Source organism: Dendrobium catenatum, unplaced genomic scaffold, assembly GCF_001605985.2.
Source record: "Dendrobium catenatum unplaced genomic scaffold, ASM160598v2 fragScaff_scaffold_1163, whole genome shotgun sequence".
Classification (NCBI taxonomy): Eukaryota; Viridiplantae; Streptophyta; class Magnoliopsida; order Asparagales; family Orchidaceae; genus Dendrobium; species Dendrobium catenatum.
The window spans coordinates 510,920-533,175 of NW_021319625.1; positions in this window are offsets into that span (position 1 = coordinate 510,920).

The window sequence follows — 22,256 nt, forward strand, 5'->3', positions numbered from 1 at the left end:
TGTGCGTCGTGACTCTCCTTTATCCCCCACGTCTAGGCAGAGAAGCCCTCACAAGAACCTCCTTTCTACCACCCTGACAAGGCAGAGAACCTATCTCCTTTTACTTCCTCCTGAAGCTGGCAGAGAACCACAACTAAAAGCTAACTCCTTACCTCTACCGACCCTTCCACGGACGAGAAACTCTAGACGAAGAACAAGAAGAGTGATCCTTGAAGCAACCCTTGTGAATACCCTCACAAGCTCCCCCTCACAAGATCCTCTCTCTCTCCCTCTCTCTCTTTCTCTCCTCAAGGCCTTCTCAGGTCAAGGTAGCAGCAAAAGGTTTTCAAAAACATTGAACAAGAGCTCTTAAATAGAAGAGCTTCAAAGGAGCTCATTAATTGCAAGTTGCCGACTTTATCGTTCAGGCCGATCAGTATAAAACTCAGAAGATTGGCCAGAGTATCGCCCTGGATGCAAAACTGGACGATTGAAAATTGGCTTGATCTCCAGGCCGATCTCACGATTCTCCTGGCCGAACAGTTTAAATCATGAAAAAATCGTCCTGATAATAGCCCTGGATACGAGCTAGCTGATATTTATCGTCCTGAAGTAACTTAAGGTTTTTGACTGGATCGTCCTGGCCGATCCTACGATCGTATAGGACGATATGATCGTAACAGTCATCCTTAATTACTCCCTTAAATTCCTGATCAATTAAGACATAATTTCTGAATATCGTCCAGGCCGATCAATGATCGTCAGGGCCGATAATTTAAAAATACAGTATACCTTAATTGTCTATGGCGGTAACTTATTTCTATTTTGAGCTTATCGTCATGGCCGATACACATATCGTTCAGGCTGATATGTTAATGACGGCTGCCTTAATTTAGAATCTTTATTTAGACTTTCTGTTTTAAGCCTGATCGTCCAGGACGATGTAAAAATTGTCATGGCCGATATTAGTAAAAATAGAAATTCTAAGACTCTCAAGTGTGTGTGTGTGTAGGGCTACTTAGTATCAGTCTCTTTGACCATTACAAATAGACTCAAGAAGAGAAAAAAAAAATAAAGTACAGACTGACTCAACCCTAGACCTATGCAATCTTGAACTGGCTTCGTCTGTTCGTCCAATTTTTGATTCCTGAAAAGTTAGAAGCAATAAGCAGTCCAAGAGAATCAACAGTGTTTGTCAATCATTAATACAAAAGTCATGAAAATAGATTTGCAACAAAGTGCTATGCCTAGGATACCAGATACATATATTTTGGGTGCTCATGAGGTCTCTAAAGATGCTCTTAATTATGGTCATATTGGATTCTTCAGGATCAGCTTAAAATTTAGCACATAGAAAAAAGTTAAATATTATATTAGGTCTGTGTTAATCTCATTTCAATATGAGGTCATCAGGATCCATCCAGACTCCTTCCTGTTAATATGATGGTTGATAATCATCTAGTTGTCAATTATCCAGAATATGAATCACATATTGATACGATCTTCAATCAAAACATTAATCCAGTCTCCAATCAAAACTTTAATATAATCTTCAATCAAAGGCAAATCAAACTTTAATAAACTTTAATCACACAATCCATATCAACATATAATCACTTGAAGCTACAACACTGCACTGTAGTCAGGTGACTTAGTGCACTATCACATAAGGATCTCCACTTGACTTCCTTTATCCAATCATCAACACTCACTCAATTAATTATCATTGATGTGGATAATTCAAATTTAATCAATCAAATTCAAAATTGTAATCAAATCCATATTTCTAGACTAAAATTCAAGATTAAAGGCCCATAACCTATAACCCTTTTTGGGTGATTTTTCAATCACATCAAAACTAAATCAAATTACCCCCCCGATTCATGATCTATCAATTATATATTAATTAGGAAGGTCAACCCATAAAATTCTAGACAATCTGAGACCTCCAACCCCATAAATTTAATTGAAATCCAAAGGTTAAAAAATCCTCAAATATTTATAGCTCATGCCATTAGACCTTCCATCTTACAGTATTTGATTGTGGGACCTTCTCCAAAACCTTTAACCATGTACATAACCCTTATTATGAAATTTTGAACACAAAACTATAATTTGGTAGACCCACGTTGTGCCACAGTTTACTAGGGTCCCAAATGACCAAAATGTCATTTAAGGGAAAAATTAAAGTTTTCTCTGAACTTCAACATGACCCAATTAAATCAAACCTTGAGACCTCCTCTAATGTATCCCAAATATCATTTGGAGTGCATTGAACTCAAATACAAGCCTTAGTCCTACATGGTTATCTAGGTAAACGCATGTTGACTAAACGGCCCCTTAAGGGACCAAATGGTCATTTTAACTCAATTGGCCATTCCATTGCATAAGACCACCTCCATTGGTCTTATATCATTCTCTTGAACCTGTTGGATCCAAATCTAGCTCCTGGTTTTATATTTTTATAGTTTGGGCTCCTGTGTTTATGATTTTGATGATAACAAATATTATTGATTACCTCTTTATTTCTCCTAGTATTTGTAGTGCATATCTGTTTGTGTGTTGGCTAACATTTCAAGTACAACATACATCATTCTTTGAAGATTCAAAGCACAAGTTTGGGTAGAATAGGTTATGTTAAAAAAGTATGTAGTTTTTATTTATTTATGTTTAATTTCTTGATTTAAGTTCTATAAGGAACTATGCTAGCCTAGTGACCATGCACACACACACACACAAGGGGAGGATAAATAATTTTAAATATTTTAATTTTTCTTTATATCAAATTGTTGATTAATATCATACTAGATGATCTGATATTATAGAAATTAATTTAAATAGTTTCTTTGTATGGAATTTTTTTTTGAAATATAACTAATCATATAATATAAACACCACATCATATTGGACGATATGTTATAAATAAAAATGCCACCGTTCATTAAATTAGGAAAAAAATTAAATTTGAAAAGTTGTTCTATTAGTATTGTACAAATCTGATCGTGATGTTTAAAATATTACCTAATTTAATCCTATGATTAATCAATCAAATCTACTTAATTTAGATATTTTGATCGTACAAAAACTGGATCATATTGTGCGATCAATATAGACAATATTTGGTCATCTCATGATTCATCATGGAAGAACTCCATTTTGGTTGAACTAATAGTATTATACGATTGGCCATTTATACTGATGATCGTATAATATTAACATGCAATTTTAAACTGATCATACTATAATAACTGGTAATCATACAGTACTAACAGGTCAAATTTTACACATTATACTGGACAATCATGTGATTGTATTGTATGAGATTTAATGGTTGAACTAAATTTTTAGGGTTTTTGAAAGCCCTCTATTTAAGCTTTCTCATAAGACTTTGTGAGAGTCTTTTGAGCATTCATTAGGTTATTTTCTTTTGGATAAAGCTTGAAGAGAGAGCTTTGGCCTACGGAGAGAGAGGGTAGAGTTTATAAGAGAGGGAGAAGATCCTTGTGGGCTTCAAGGGAGTGTTAGAGTGGGTTTTCACGTGGTTGCTCTAGTGAACTTCCACCTGAGTCCCTCCAAGAGTTAATGTTTATCTTAAGGGAAGCTTTGGGATGAAGACCTTTCGTGTGTCAAAAGACCTAGCTACTCTGCCGCATCGGAGAAGGTTAAAGTGATTCAAGGTTTTCTATCTCACTAGGGGGTTAATAGGAGTCCAAGTTCTTTGCCTCACCATGAGGGTGAAAATGAGTTAAGGTTCTCTACCTGTGAAAGGAGTATGATCCTCTACTACACTGGGTTGGTGGAAGAAAGTTTGTAAGGGCTTCTCAGCCTAGGTGTGGTGGCTAATTGAGGGTTACTAAAGAGTTTAGTGCAATACTTGTAGAGGAGGAATTCGGGGAGTGGATGTAGGCCATGGTTTGCCTGAACCACTATAAATCTTGTGTGCTCATTCTAATTTTTACTTTTTATACTTTATTTTTTTCGTATTATATTTTTGGATATAACTGCTTGGTTGAAAATTTGTAATTGATATTATGTTGTATTTATTATACTATCATCATAATATTTATAACTTTTGATAAGTGTACTAGCTTCCATATCAAGTGATAGTATTATTTTGATCTTAGTGAGCCTCAAGCTAGTTCCTTAAGGTCTAACAACCTTCATGAACTCTCATGTGGTATCATAGAGGGATTCAAAAAAAGAGTTTTTTATTTTTATTTTTTAAAAGGATCAATGACTTACTTTGGAAATTGTAACATTGTGGAAGACTATTCAATCACATGATCACGTTTATTTGAAAATATTTATTTTGATTTTTAGAAAATTCACATGTCTACTTTCTTGTAATTGATTGATTATCAAATGTGACATATAATTCAAACTTGTTATTTTGTATCGTTATGTGTTATAGATGGAGTCAAAATTGATATTCCTTTTATTGAATGGAGTAGAATTGAACAAATCAATACTTAATTGAATGCTAAATGCTTGAATTATTTTTTATGTGTTTTGAATTCTAATGATTGTATGAGAATCTCTATATGTACTACTGGCAAGCAAATTTGTGATAAACTTTACATTGCATATGAAGGAAATTTGTGATAAACTTTACATTTTCATCTTAGTGAGCCTCAAGCTAGTTCCTTGAGGGAAGTTTTGGAAAGAAGAAGATCTCTTTGGTGCCAAAGAACCTGGCTACTCCACCGCATCGGGGAAGGTAAAAAAGATTTTGTAAGGGCTTCTCTGCCTAGCTGTGGGGGCTAAAAGAGAGTCACTAAAGGTTTAGTGCAACACTTAGAGGGTGCCTGTGAGGAGTGGATGTAGGTCAGGTTACACCGAACCATTATAAATCTAGTGTGTTCTTTCTAATTATGTTGCCGTATTTTATTTTTATTACGATTAACTGCTTGGGTAAAATCTTTGATTAATCTTTTTATTATTGATTTAATTTATTTTTGCTATAAGATATAAAAAGATTTTTCCTTTAGTTAAAGAAGTTTTTAAATATCCAATTCACCCCCTTCTTTTTTAGTATCGGGACTAGTTCATAAGGGCTTAACAACCCTGACAAATTTTCAAGTAGTATTAGATCGGGATTCATAAATTAAGTTTTTAAAAACTTATGTATTTTAATCAATGGCTAATTTCTGTAACCATAATATTTTAGAAGGATATTCAATCACTCGTCCACCTTTATTTGAGAATATTATTTTTAATTTTTGGAAAATTTGCATATTTACTTTCTTGCAATCAACTGACTATCAAATTTGGCATATAATTTTAACTTTTTATTCCATACCGTCACGTTTATAAATGAAATTAAAAATAAAAATCCTTTTAATCAATAGAGTAGGGTAGAACAAATTAATGCTCAATTGAATGCTAATTATTTGTACTATTTTTTTCTGTGCTTTAAATTCTGAAGATTATATGTTAATATCCATATGTACTATTGGCAAGAAAATTTGGGATAAATTACACACTACATATAAAGGTACTAGTCAAGCAATCCATATTGAATATTTTAACATATGATTATGAATTATTTTGCATTAAACCTTATGAAATAATATAAGACATGTATACTAGGTTTATTCAAATTGTGACATCATTACATGCTTCAGGAAAAGAATTTTCAGACTTTAAAAAGGTCAATAAAATTCTACGTTATCTACTTAATTAGTTTGATGCCAAAGTCATTTCTATATGTGAATCAAAAAATTTGAATAATCATTCTATTGATATTTTTATAGGCTCCCTCTTTGCCTACGAGCAAAGTTTGGGTCAAAGACTTTTGGGTGCAGGTGAAACGATAGTGCTAAAAATTGAAGGCATAGAAAAAAGTGTCTTAGTGGATGACGAAAGTGATGACTTAACAATCAAATTGGAAAGCCTACTAAAGCACAAGTAAAAGCATCAACAAAAGTGAAATAAAGGTAAAAATGATACGAATGTTAAGATTCTAACTGACCTTATTTGCTTTGAATGTAGGAAACATGGACATATGAAAAATTAGTGGCCTAATTTGAAAACTATTCCTGCTAAGGAAAATGTTAAAGCTAAGCAAATTATAAAAAGGACAGATGATAAAAAGCAAAAAATCTCTTGGGCTAACCTAGTTTCTGAATCATCAAACCAAGAGCAAGGTAATGAGGTATAAAGTTTTGTTTGTGGGTTTATGTGTTTAGTTATTGCTTGTATGTATGTTCTTTATTTTATTTTATTTATTTTAAATGTTTTTATGCTATTTTTTGATTTTTTTTGTAATCATTCTTTTTTATTTTTCTTGTATGTTTTTGTGATTTATCTCTGATCTATACGCACAAATCACTATTCACATTGTATTTCCTTAAGAGAATCAATTCATTTCTCTCAATTTTTTTAAAAATGAAAATTTACCTCCTTTTTACCAAAAAATTTAGTTAGCAGTGATTGACTTCCCTAAATAAGTTAAAGGAGGAAACATTGATGATTGTCTCTCTTCTTCTAACACCTTTAGTGGTGTATTCTATTTTTTAAGCAAAATATATTTTAAATTTAATGTGGACTTTGAAATTGAGTTCTATTCTATCTTCTTACAGTAATTTATCTCATATGAATAATGTTCAAAGTCATTAAATCTCTTTCAAGTTTTCTTGATCAGGTTGTTGCATTTATTATATAAATATGATTTTATTTTGTGGTTTATTATTTCTTATACTAGAGAGTAAGTTTTTCTTTTCATATATCTGGAAGATATCCTTACAACTGAGAATTTTTAAAGGTTTCAAAAGGAAGCTAGCTTAGAAAAATGATAAGAGGCATAAAATGAACCCAAAAGAAAACTTAAAAGAAGTGTAATGATCACCAAAAAAATTGAAGGATATACAAAGTGTATCAGAAATCAAAAGATGTGCAAAGTGCACTAAACAAAATGAGCCTACATAAAATTAAGCTTCCTTCTCTTTCATATCTTTAAATCATAGAAGAATTCATGTGCTACTTGATATCTTCAAACACTTAATTTTTGAAAAATTATGATTTTGGTGATTACTTTGTAATATTATTCTATCATGTATTTTTCTAAAAAGAAGTTTGAACAGATCACTTTTCTTATATAATTTTATCTCTGAATTAGATTTTTGTTCTAAAAAGGACTTTAACCTGTAAGGAGCCTGAGTTAGGGTTGATAAAATTCAAATTTCTAACCTTTCTAGATCTTAGTGCGGTCAATTCATTTCTTACTTTTTTTTTGAATAAAATTAAGAGGTAACTTTCTCATTTTAAGAAAATTTGTTGAAATTAGTTGATTCTTCTTAAACATTACCATCACCCCAACTGATCTAGGGTCAGTTTGATCTTTTGTGTTTGTTTCATTTTTTATTATTTATTTTTTTTCTGTGCTTCTCTTCTTTTTGATAATATCAAAGGGGAAGAACTGGTTGTATTTATGTTTAAGTTGCATATGTTTATCATGTGTTTGCTTTAGTTTATCTATTTTGTTGTTTTTTAAATCTTGAAAAAACTTTTTTAATTTCCCCTTCTTTTAATATAATTATCTTAGTGAGGGGGAGATATGAAAAAATGTTTTAAAATTTGCAAATTCAACCAATAATATTTACCATCATAAAAAAGGGTGAGACTATTGCAACTTGAGCTTATGAGTTTATGTTTTTGATGATAACAAATATTATGGATTTCATCTTATTATCTACTTGTATTTGCAAAATATTTTTATTTGTGTGTGTACTAACTTTTTAGGAATACCATGCACCATCCAATAAAGATTTAAGGCTCAAGATTGGGTAGAATAGGTTATTGCATAATTTTTTTTTTGTAATATTCATTGATGTATTTTTGATTTGTTAAGTCAAGTCCTGTAAGGGTGTATGCTTGCTTGGTGTCCATCCACACACACACTCAAGGGGAATGAGATTGAGTCAAAACCAGAAGTTTAAGTTTTGAACTAATCATACTGTATGATTTATATCATCCAAGATGATCAAATCATTGAATTAAGCATACTGGATGATTTGTTATGATCATGGAAAATAGCTACCAATGATAATTTAGGCAAGGATTTAAGGTTCAAATTTTGGTCTAATCATTCAGGATGATTTAGGATGATCAATACAAATCATGTCTAAATTGGTCATGTAATTAGGGGACTAATTATGGTTAAATTGTTCAATTAGATCATTTTGTTCGATCTGTATATCGTATTTGATGTTTTTTGCTGACATATTTGATTTTCCTAAATCGTCCAAGATGAAATACCATAATTTTTCTTCTAATCATCTAGGTTGATCCACAATATCGTCTTGGATGATCTGTACAAATTTGAACTGATTGTCTAGGACTATCCTGATATCGTTCGGGACTATCATGTCAAATTATGCACATCCTACTATATGATCCTGCTATCGTCCAGGATGATGTTTGGCGCAAGAATTAAGTTTTTAGGGTTTTTTGAAGCCCTCTTTTTAGGCACAATGTATGGGATGATTCTGCGATCGTCCTGGATGATTTTTATTACCAAGATTAATTTTTAAGGTTTGTTAAAGCCCTCTATTTAAGCTTTGTTAAGGCACTTGGTAAGTGTCTTTATCAGCCATCGTGTCTTTATTCTTTTGGAGAAAACTTAAAGAGAGAACTTGAAAAGAGAGAGGAAAGGGTGGAGTTTGAGGGAGGGAGAAGATCATTGGAGGGGGTTTCAAGGGAGTGTGGAGGGGGTTTCACATGGTTGCTATAGAAAGCTTGCACCTTAGTACCATTAGATACAAGGTTTGTCTTGAGTGAAGTTTTGGGAAGAAGAATATCTCTTTGGTGTCAAAGGACCTGGCTACTCCGCTACATCGGGGAAGGTAAAAGTGATTTTTTAAGTGCTTCTCTACCAAGCTGTGGGGGCTAAAGGAGAGTCACTAAAGGTTTAGTAGAATACACGATGGGTGCCTTCGAGGAGTGGTCGTAGGTTAGGTTTGACCGAACCACTATAAATCTGGTGTGCACTTTCTGATTATTTTGTCATACTTTTTTTTATTATAATTAACTGCTTGGGTAAAATCTATGAGTAATCTTTTTTATTATTGATTTAATTTATTTCCACTGCAAGATATAAAAATATTTTTCTTTTAGTTAAAGAAGTTTTTAAATATCAATTCCCCCCTCTTAGTTTTGCCTCGGAACTAGTTCATAAGGGCTTAATAACCCTGATGAACTTTCAAATAATTTGTTTAAAATTTCATTGAGAATGGTTGATTAGTTCTCGGGAACAAGTTTGTTTTTCATATCTTGGTTTTAATCACGTCATGCATGAACTGTATATTTTTCGGGTTGTTGATCATTATGGTCAATCTAACCACTTGGTCCTCCTGACCATTCTAATTTCCATCCAATAGAATCACAACCATTCATTTAGAAATGTGGAAAATCCAATGGTGGAAGGCAAATATTAACTCAAATAAGTGGATACTACGTCCGGGCCACCGCCTTCTAATTATTTGCAATGATTGCACTGCCGTAGTTTGAATCGGCCAATTAGAGGCTGACACATGTACACCCATCGACACTGTAGCTGCCAATATATTAATTAATAAAGTTAATTTTAAGTATTTTAAAATGTATTAAACTTTATAAAACTCTAGAAAATCCATTTCTCGATGGATTTTTATGATTTTTGTTTCTATGGATTCAGAATTAAAAGATATTTCAAATAAAAAAATTTCATATTAAATAAATCAATATTTTTAAAACAATTTTAATTATTTTATTATTAAATTATAATTAATATTTTATTAAATTTAAATCCAATGGTTTGAAATTTTGGGAAAGCATGTATGTTATTTACCCTAAATTTCTAAGCTTCATTTAAAATTTTATTTAGTTATAATTAATTTTCTAATCTTGAAAGTCATGATTTTACCTCTGACTTTTAAAAGTAATTATAATTATATCTTAAATCAATTACATACACTTAAACAAATTATTGAATTATTAAATAAAGCTTAATTATGGATGTAGTGAAGTTGATCAAATTCAATGCAAGTATTTAAGACGTTTACGTGTTCCCCTTTACTTTATTTTGCCTAATCATTTTTCAGGCACCTTTGGCTTGCATTTGAGTTTGATTAACAAATACTATGGTAATTGTCTTCCTTACCATTGCTCTTCAAAGTTAATGATGCGGGGAAGTTCCCTTTGGGTGAATTTTTAAGTGTTTGGATTATGGGATAACCCAAATACTTAAAACCTCACCCCTTCCAATGCACTTAGATTTAGGTCACATGATTAGCGTTGGCTAGCTTGATGTGATTAATTGTGTGTATGTTAACAGTTAGAGAATATTGATTTTAAACCTATATGACTTAGTGTCACTCAAGGATAATAATAAAGGATAATATTTAGAAATTTTAGAAAAATCCTAGGAAATTCACACACATTCAATAGGGGTGAAACTTTGAAACATTTAACTTAGTGACATTTCACACCTTAGGATCAAATTTCAATGAATTTGAAGGCCATTAGATCAGAAAACTAGCTAAGTCAAAATTCAACCTCTTGAGGGACCCTAAAACTTAGAAAAATTATAATTAATTTAATTTAAATATATATAAATAATATATATCAAACTATTCAAAATTAAACCCTCTATCTCAAAAGATAAAAAGCCCCACCACTAGACCTCTAATTTGAGCTTAATTTAATTTTTATTGAAAATCAATAATTATTTAATTTAATTAATTAAAAATTATGAAAAATTCTAAATAATTTCTAACCCTTGAAAACACTCCTACAAATCATCCCTGACCTTAGGGAGTGATTCAAAGGAGTTTGGAGTGGGTTTGGAACAAATCATTAAAACATCCTTAATTAAGGAATTACATAATTCAATTAAATTCTCAAATTTTAAAAATTAATATGTAATTCTAAAAATTTCCAAATTGAGCAAACTCAAATGCGTTAGACTCCTTTTTGTGTCTAGTACCTTATTAAAAATACCAAACTTCTAGAAATCAATCTAATTATTAGAGTGAGTTTGGAGCAAAATCTTCAAAATCTCTTTAATTATGTATTTAAATAATTAAATTAAATGCTCAAATTTTAAAAATTAATAATTAATTCCTATAAATTCTAAATTGATCAAACTCAAAGGCATTAGACTCCTTTAAGGGTCTAGTATTTATTAAAAATGTTAAACTTCTAGAAATCAATAAAAATAAAAAAGTCTACTTTTTGGTCAATTTTAGTTCAAATTTGAACCCAAACTTAAAAAAAATCATAAGTTAATATTGAAAAATCCAAATCTAGCAAACTAGTGTCTATTTACTCACCTTAGGGTCTAGTATTTAGAAAAAATATTAAAACTCTATAACCTAACTTAAATTAAAAAGTCAATTTTTGACCCCTTACATTAATGAAGTAAATAATTTATAAAAACTCAATAGCTGATTAAAATTCTAGAAAACATCAATTTGTATATTAAAATTTGTTAACCAACCCCTGAATATATAACAAGTATTACAACATTAAAGTTAATAGGATGGACTACCTTGAGCCGTGCTGCTAATTTTATAACCAACCCTTGATGGTTTGTTAGGACACTTTAGGATGGATTAGCAGTGTGCTTGATGCACACACTTTAGATGCTTGGTTAGGACAACGAACCCTAATTTTAGGCTAGGCTAGTGTTTTTTTTTTCTGTTACTTATGTGCCAAGTTTTACATGATTTTTACTCATGTTGGTTGCTATAATTTATTGGTGTGGTATTATTGATGTGTTAATTTTATTATACTCTATGCATATTGATTTTATGCTCACAGAATTTTTTGCAGGTGGTCATATCCATGTAGGGCTATAAACCAAGGGGACAAATTAAAATTTAACTGACATATTTTTTGCATGTACTAAAAATATTAAGTCCCCTTAAAATTAAAAGAGCATGGCCAAGTGTGACTATGTTTTTATTTGAGCAATTTAATTGTATAACTATTTGGGATATTTTTAATTATAAATTCCTAAGATAACCATGCATGTTGTTTTAGTTTCCTTTTTAATATTCTATGTATATTTTAATTCAACTGAGTCGTGATAATTGAATTATAAGATGGGATATTAACCATCCAATTTGAAGTCCAAAGAGAAGGGAAACATCCCCTTTGGGGAGAGTTCCCTTCATTTTGAAATTCAAATTAGGATGATTTGAAAATTTGAAGAGTAAAGAAACAATCCTTCAGGAAGGAGTTCTTTTCCATTTGGGTATTTGGACTCGACGAATCCAAGGAGCATAAAAGGGAGGACGATGATGAAGTAAAGACATAATAATATCCCATTCTTAAACTTTTGTTATTTCTATGACTAGAATCTAGATTGTTGTTAGTAGTAACTGGACACTTTTAATTTCTATAGACCTTGTGTTATAATTAAGTGGCATTTATCATATGGACTTTTCTTATACTTATTTGGTTTATTTTATTTACATGATTTGATTGATGTATTTAATTTTTTATAGTAGGAGTTTGTTAACCTCATCTTTATATGAGGTCATCAGGGCCCATTCTACTTTCAATAAAGTTATAAATCCAATCCAAATTTGGAACCCCAAACTAAATCCTAACCTGAATCACTTAGAAAGGGTTTTAGAGCCTGGGTCCTTAACCTGAATCATGAGCTATTAGTTGCATATTAATTAGGCATGTCCCCAAGACCAAGCCTCAAAATTTGAGCTCAATCTGAGGTCTCTAACTTTAAAAACTAAATTGATTTTTAGAGGATGTGAAATCTTCAAATATTTACATCCAATGCCACTAAAATTGCCATTTAGTGGAAATTGACCATGGGATCTTTCCCAAGACCTTTGAACATTTTCATGACATTTAATATAATATTTTGACTAGTAAATTACACTTTACTTGACCCAGAATTAACCAGGGGTCAAACTAATCAAAACACCCATTAAGGTGATTTTTTGACTTTCCCCTAAGACTCAACATGACTCAACCACATTAAACTTTGAAACGTCTCCTAGTGCATCGTAAACATCATTAAAAATGCATTAGACTAAAACCTAGTCTTTGGTTTGACCTGGTTGACCAAGTGGACCATGGTTTACCAGAGTGCCTCTTAAGGGTTTAAACTCCCATTTCAATCCAAATGAACTCCTCTTTCCATGGGACCACCTCCATTAGTTTTAATTGATCAATTCAAAAATTTTGAGCCTAAACTCAACCCTTGGTTTGAACATTTGACCAAGTTAACTATAATTGACCAAAACTACCCTTTTAAGTTTTCAAATTTGTATTTTAATCAAATTGAACAACTATCCACTTAGGAGCACTCCGATTGGATTCCAATGGTCAATCCAAACTTAGTGGATCCAACCCTTGACCCTAGGTCAACTTGGTTGACTAAGTCAACCAAGTTTGACGAAGCTTATATACACCTTTAACCCCTTTAAATACTTTAACTAAGGCCTTGCCAAACCTATTCAAACCCTTGGGATGACTCCTTAGGTCCCTAGGAGATCCCTCTTGAAGGCCCAAGCTTTGGGCCAACATAGGTTAGCCACATGACTTGACCCAAGTGCGAGAGGTCCCCCATGATCCAACTCTTCATAAGCCAAACTAAATTAAAATAATGGTGGCATTGGGTCTCTCATGACCCAATTCATCCACCAAATTAACCCAGCCCAAGGGTCAACTCAAGTTAGGAATTATGCTAATCCAAAGTGGTCAAAACTACTATGGGTTAAGCCATTTCCCAACCTAGACTTCCCCATTCACAACTAACACCTCCATTAGGTAGCCCATGGTATAACACACCTACCTTAGTTGGCCTAACCCTTGGGTTAAATTGGGTCAACACTTAGGCTAGCCAAAAATGGTCAATACCACATTGACATTAGTCTTCTCCTACCACCGTCCAAATTATACCCCGTTCACACTTGTATTGGATAGGTATTGACCCAATGCACCTCCCACATCAATTCTTTCCCATGACTTGACCCATGTGTCACGCAAGTTGACCCAAATCATACATGTTTTTGTCAACCTAAGCCACATGATTGAATTAGGTTACCTCCTTCCCAATTGAGCTCATGTTTGGGTTCACCTAACCTCCAGCATTCTTCATATCTCATCTTGACCCAGCAGTGATCGATGGCGGCCAAAATGAATAGAGAATTATCTCCGGTGGTCCCCCCTCATGCACCCTATCTAAAGCTTCTCCAATCTCTAATTTTGGTTTCTTCAAGCTTTGAGGGCCTCCACATCTTATCCCTTATCAGCTAGAGGCCATCTAACAGTCTACCCAATCAATCCCAACTTTCTATGGCCATGAGGGGCCACTTCAGTAGGGAAAATCCTTCCAATCCTATCCATTCACTTTTAGCTTATTGAATTCCATCCCTAGAGCTCTTTGAGAAATCCCATAGCTTCTCCTAGTCTCCTAGTCATCTACAGCTATCAACTCGAGTGAACTCTGATGAAAGAACTTTACCCTCTGCTCGAACTCCTACCTCCATTAATCTTTGGCCCTAACATTTGAAGGAAAAATGTTCCTTGTCATCCACTCAACCTTCCCACAAGAAAAACACATTCGTTGGGACTTTCTCTAAGGTATAAAACTAATCCCGAGTCATTTCTAGGTAGTGGCATTTAAGTGTGAAGTAAACCATCAACTCACAAGAATGTAAATGTTGGATTGATAATTTATACATTTATGATCCTCCATATGAAATTCCCTTGAGTTTTGCCTACGTCCCTTAGATCTTGACGGAGAAACTCTATGGCTTCGAGCTTGTACGTTAGGTTGGAGATGTAATCCAAGCCATTAATTTTAATCAATGGTTTGGATTAAATCCCATGGTCTCGGAGTTTGTTTAATCATAATCATTCGATTTATGATCTGACAGCTATATGCAATAACACATTATTAAGTCAGCTACCAATGATTGGCAGACCAATCAAATTACACCCACATGTAAAGCATCTAGTTGACTATATAAATCTGCATTTAATTTCACAAGAAATTAAGGGATCTTTGAAAATTCATATCTCATATTCCACTTGGCCAAATTAGGAGTTATTAGGATCATTATAAAGATCTCTGGGGGATCTTCATAAACCCTATGGTCTTAGGTTATAGAGCTGTTTGAAACTCAGTGGATTGTAGTAGTTATCCTATGGGCATTTTAGGCTTTTCTCATAAAATTGAACTCACCATAACTTGAGACTTTGGGGAAGTGAATTTGGGAATGTCTTTGACATATCAAAATTTGCTTTCCCTTGTATGAATTATTTAAGTGCTTGTTAGATTTAATTTGAACTTATTAAATTATTGGTTTTTTTTTTAATGTGAATTAGGATTTGATTGTTTGTGCGTTTATTATACTTAAGATAGGGAGTTTAGAGCCACTGATTTCATCCCTCCCCTTGCCCTAGATAGTGAGTTAATTTTTTTAAGGTAACTATATGTTACCTTAGGTGGTTTGGATATCCATCTTAAAGGATTCAATTTGGGCCCCATTTCAATGGGAATAGGCCTTGAGGTCATGTGAGTTCGTGGTCAAAGTTTCAATGAAAATGGAGCCCATTTGATCCACCAATTAGAGAACACAAAATCACCCATAGATTTAAACTATTGTCTCAATTAAATTATAATTAACTTATATAAAATCTGAAAATTCTATATAAGGTATCCAATTTCTCGTAATTGAACCCTCCATTCATGAAAAATAAAAGCCCTTTGTTTAGACATCTAATTTAAGTTTAATTTGGTTTGTAAGGAAAATTTATATTTAATTAATTAAAAATATTAAAGAATTCCAAAATATTTTTGAAACACTTGTAAACACACTCCTAAGTCATTTCTGACCTTTGGAGATGATTTTAAGGTGTTTGTGGTTGATTTGGATAAAAACTCTAAAATCATCCCTAATTAAGAAATTTAAACAAATTGAAAAGATACACATATTTTGAAAATTTTAATTAATTCTAGAGATTTCTAATTTGACCAAATATAATGTCATTCAACTCCACTTAAAATCTAGTATTTTCTAAGCATGTTAATCTCCAAATTTTAGTCAAAGTTAAAAAGGTAACTTTCCAATCAACCGTAATTCTAATCTTGGTCAAAACTTTAAAAATTCATAACTTAATATAGAAAATTTCAAAATTGTCAAACTTTCAGTCTAATTACTCAATGTAAAGTCTAGTATTTAGGAAAAATACTCAAATTCCATAAATCACTCAAATTTAAAAAGTTAACTTTTGACCCTTATTTAATGAATTAAAATAATTTAAATAATTCCAAAAATTCAATAATTTACTAAAATTATAGAAAACTCTAACTTGATTAATAAAATTATTCAACCAACCTATTAATTCATATATGTACTCCAAATATAATGTTTTTGTGAAGGACTATGTTTAGCTACGGGAGGCCTGGTTCCTCGAGCCTATTATGACAATGCCATGAATGGATTCAATGGAGTATAAAACTTAAAATCATGTTTCTATTAATTATTTAAGTACATTAAAATCCTTAATTCAATTATATCAATTTGGTTTATAGGCTGGAATACCTTGAGCTATGGGGCTAAGTGTCCTATGGAGGCCTGACTCCTCGAGCCCACTATGATAATGTCACGAATTGGTTGATGGAAAATTTAAATTAACTTAATCCTTAAAATCAACAACTAAATAAGTTAATAAAAAATTATTAATCCCCTTAACTTCCAACCAATTAAATTAATTAATTCTTATTAATTACTACTAGGTAACTCGAGCCTATGAGGTTATTAACTTAGCCACAAGTAAGGTGAAACAAACTTCACGAACCTCATATAAACAATGGTAGCAATCAATTAACATTTAAAATATACTTTAAAATCATCATTAAAACACTAATACCTATACTAAAAATCAAAATCGCCTTAAAATTTTAATAAATCCGGACACTAGCCAACTTTAATTAGTTACATAGTCTAGTACCCATCCAAGCACACAACCTTTTTGCACACACTTTAGATAGTTTACTAGGACAGCTGACTCTAGATCTAGGCTAGATTAGTATTTACTTTTACTTCTATGTGCCAAGATTTTTGTAATTTTCCCAATATACTGGTTGAATAATGTGATTGTTATGACTGATGTGTTTATTTAATTATATAATATGTCAATTGATGTGATGGGCTTTATATCACCCTCAGGTTAGGAATAATTTAGTTGCTTACTGAGTTTTTTATAGGTAGCCACGCTTATAGAGGGCTAAAGTAAAGGGGGCAAATTAAAGATTTAAATTAATAGAGTGATTTGTGCCCGATCTAGATTATATATATATATATATATATATATATATATAATTTGATTAATCGATTGAGTGATTTACTTTATTTGCGTAGAAGATTGCGTGCTTTTCCTAATTATTTATCTTCCATTCTGCTTTTATTTTAGTCTGGATACACAGAGGCTCGTGAGGGTATGAATAAAAACTATTTCTTCTCAAAATCTAAATAAAAATTATTAGGCTAACATATCAATTATAATGATCTAAGAAGTAAGCTCGGGACCATCGAGTGTTTGTATAAAATCATATTTTTATCTTTTCTTACTTGTTAGGCACCTCCCCGCCTGCGGTTCTGGCAAGCCACTTGAATTATTAGGGTGCAGTCCTATCAAGGGAATGTTGTGTAATCTTTAGGATAACATATTTTTACGAGTGATTTTAAAATTGTTTCATATCAATTTTATGTATTCATCAAGTAAATTAGCATGGATTGCTTTAAAAAATAATTAAAAAGTTAATAAAACTTTTATTGCATTCTCTTAAGCATAATCACCCTACATAAGTCAAGGGGCCACATAGGAACCTCCCTCGATGTTGGCCTCAACTCCTTAAAACTTTAATTGATAATGTCCATACCACTCTTTCATAAAAGGATTAGACTTATGAATTTTAAATCGCCTAGGTGGTTAGCTTGTTCCCCATTCTAGGCATGGGTATGTCTTAGTTTTACACTACATTAGCTAGGTTTTTTTCAACTATCATTTATTACCCAATTTAGATTTAGGATCTAGGTCAGATTTAAAGTCAAAAGACCCTAGAATTTGAGAATACAATCCCAATTTTTTAATAAAACAATCAACTCAAACATAAGCTTTGGTCAATCTAAAACTTAAAGCCTAATATGTAGAATAGGTTAGGGTACTTCTGAATTAGTTTCAAAATCTCAAAGTGCTTTCTACCCTTCATCCTTTAATCCTCAAAATAAGTGTTCAATTTTGATCCAATCCCAACTGAAATTTTAAACTCATCTCTTTTTATATCACTCCTAAAAAAACTCTAAATAGAATTTTTGTCATTATTCTAATCGAGAGTATTCATAAGAAATTCTACCTCCCTACGAAGTAATTAACTACAAGGTCTTACATAAGTATGAAATTTTGAACCCACGTACACCATTCAAAAATTTATTTTTAAAACCTAATTAATCTTTTTTTGGAAAAAAAAAAAGTGACGATCATAATTATCATATTTGGATGATCAGTGATAAGTGATATCTTCTTCTTTTAGGGAGATATATCATTTACTATAGTGATTTTGAATATGAAATTATGATGATTCATCTAGGTTATAATAATTAAATATAGATAGAATGTCATTTTTACCTTTTGGGGTCATATGTAGTTCTTCCTTAGATTTGACTATTATAAATAAGATGAATTTTTTAGTTTCATTATTCTAACATATTAGGGAATGATATATTTACCTCATGGGGAAATATATCATTCATAATAATATGCTCAACTTTAAGGCTGAATTTTTTTAATCACTTTTTCAAACTTTCAAACACCCAACAAAAATGGCATGACCAATGGGATGAAATTTCTCTCTCCATCTTCAATAATGACTTAAATTTTATTGTATCGATAGTTTTGACTATCTTTCTTCTGTTGGTCCATCTACCCATTTCTTTCATGGGTTAGCTCAGCTAACATAAAAAATACATGTAAAAAAGGAAGTGGGAAACCTCTATCTGAATTAGGCTTTGACTTTTTTGCCCTCAAATTATTTGGTGGAGCGAAAGAGTCAAGCCAAACCTTTAGGACCTTCATATAAATTTTATAGACCTCCATGAATGAGTCTAACTCAATATGCTAAGTTTTAAAATTTGAAGGAGTTTGGTTCAATTCCTATCTTAAGTTCAAGATTTATTCTCAATTCTCAAGTTAAAATCAGGCTTTGACATTTTTCCCCTGAGTTACTTGTTAGGATGAAAGGGTTAAGCCAAATTTTTAAAAAAATTTATGCCAATTTTGTAAAACTTAAGTTGAGCGAAATTCAACATTTTAGGTTTCAAAGTTTGAAGAAAATTCTTCAATTTCAAAACTCTAGTTTCTTTTTAAAATTCTTCAAATCAATTCTGATTATCATTGTTATATGTTATGCTATAACATTCTCTATATGTTATACAATGAAAATTTAAATCTTTCTAAGTCATTGGTGATCTTTCCCTCTTATCATCTTATGTTGGGTTATAGTTTACTATACCCTGTCATATGAGATAAGATATAAGATATGTGATGTTGTTCCAATTTAAATTTCAAGTTACTAATTTAAACTTTCTCTTTTCAATTTTAGAAAATTTACTATGTTATAATGCCTTGTAAGCTAATCTTCTCAATTGACAAAGGCTTACAGGTGAAAGAACTTATTTGTAACAATACCATTCAGTTCAGTATGGGTTTCAATCTCATTAAGTTTTTTGTCAGCTGGAATGTGATAAGTGATGTTACTGCTGATTCTGATTCCCATTTAGAAAATGACATTATACTGCCTAAGGAGAGCATAGAACCCCTAGTTTGTTCTCCCGATTAGATCATGGAAGTGCAACTTCACTGTGCTAAGGTCTTACCCCCTTGGCTTTCCTCAGGAAAGGGTTGTTTGATTAAAAAGAGTGTAATTGACAAGGTTAATTTTTTTTTTTGAGAAAAATTAATTGCTAAAATTTTAGTTTTATAATTGAATACATCATTATGAATAATTTATCATCTTAATAGGTGAATATATCATTTCTTAATGGATTCAAATTACAAACTTTGAATTCATGCTGATTATCGGAGTTAAAATTAGGAAAGAATCACATATGTCAATCTGGAGGGTCAAAATTAAATTTGATCGAATGTTTGATTATGTCAATCCGGATAAAGGGATCATTAATTTCATAATCAAAATTATAATAGTAATTAATATATCTTTTTGAGAAAAGAAGATACCAATCACTATCGATTATTTGAAAATGACGATAATGGTTATTGGGTTTGATTTTCCCAAAGACAATTAATTGATGTTTTAAAAAGGTTGATTTTTGGTAAAATTTGATATGGGTTTTTTAATATCCTGTGAGTGCAAGCCCTTGTAGTTAATTACAATGTAGGAAATCAAAATTTCCTATGAATACTGTTGATTAAAATAGCGATAGAAATTTTATTTTTGAAATTTCAAAGCTTGATGTCAAATGAGGTAAGGATTGGAATTTTTAAATGGGATTGGATCAAAGATCATCACTTATTTTTGAAATCAAAGGAAGAAGGGTAGGAGGCACCTATGATTCTGAAACAATTCAGAAGTGCCTCAGTCTATCCTAAATATTAGGCTTGAAATTGAATTGAAAGGGATTTATGTTTAAGCTATTAATTTTATTTGAAAATTGGGATTAGATTCCAAGAAGGTTGAGGTCTTATAGCTTGAGCCTTCCTTAGAATCTAAGTATAAAATGGGTACTAAAAATCTGTGACCCAAACCTAGCTAATGTAATGCAAGATCTGTACTTACCCCTACTTGTATTGGGGAGCCAACAAAACCACCTAGGTGCTTCAAAATCATGTATCCAATCTTTTATTTAAGAATGGGTAAGGACATTATTTTAAGTTAAGTCTAAGGAATTGGGGTTGACATCTAGAGCATATCCTAATTTGGCCCCTTAATTTATATTGGGTGATATGAAACTTGAAATAAAATGTAATTAAGTTTTAGACTCATTTAAATTTGTTTCTAATATAATGCTTGAAAATTGACTCGATAAATACTTAAAATTTGGATGAAGCAATTTAAAAAGAAAAGGTTTAAAAATAGATTTTATCCTAGAGATTACACAAAATCCCCTTGATAGATTTGCACCCTCATAGGCCAGGTGGTCTGCCAAAACTCATAGGAGGGGAGAAGCCTAACAAAGGAAAGAAGGTGCAACAAAATTTTATGCGAATTCATGGTGGTCTCGAGCTTACCTCATAAAAGCATTAGAACTTCTATGCAAGCTTAAAATTTTTTAAATTTAAGTGAAGTAGAAAAGTTATAATTATCCCTCATGAGAATTTGATCGGGTTCCAGGCTAAATCAAAATTGACATACAAGATCAGAAAAAAAACTACTAAAAGCATGCATTCCTATATCATAATCAACACATCAATTATAAATCAAATTAATTAAATTATTATTCAATTCATGTGGCAAGTTCCACTTACTATTACAACCCAAAATGGAATAAATGTAAATTTTTTGGGTACCATTGATAACAAGCCCATATTTCTAATCCCAAGACTCAAGTGACTTTGAGAATGAGTCTTCTCATTCTTACTTCTTTATTCTTTTGTGGGCTTCTTGGATCGTCAGGTCTACATATCAAAATGAAAAGAACCTCCCCCTCGAAAGCGGTGCTATCTTTTATGTTTGGATTTTTTAAAGTCATCATAATTTGGATCTCAAAATGGAGAGGAACTCTCCCCTAAGGGATGTCCATTCCTCTTTAGATTCTAAATTGGATGCTATCCCATCTCAAATTATCACTTTTAAATTACAACACTTGACTTGAATTTCATACATTGAATATTCAAAAATTAAAAGATTATAGATCACTTGTATGGTTATCCTAAGTAGTTTGAATTTATATAATCCCAAGCAGTTATATATCAAAATTAAATGCTCAAATTTATAGCCATACTTGGCCATGTTTTTTTAATTTAAAAGGGGGACTAAGCGTAACACATACATGTGGTAATTTAATATTTATGATTTTGCCCCATTTTATTTCAAGTGCATTGTAAGAGCATGGACACCTGCATAATATTGAATAAGTATAAATCATCCCAAACATAAGGATAATCTACTAAAGAATCAAATCAAATTACATATTATAGAAATTAAATAAATAATTAATTAATCTAAACTAGCAACCATCATGTAGTGAAAAGCATAAAAAATTAAACACAGTAGAAAATTAAACACCAACCTAGCCTAAGAA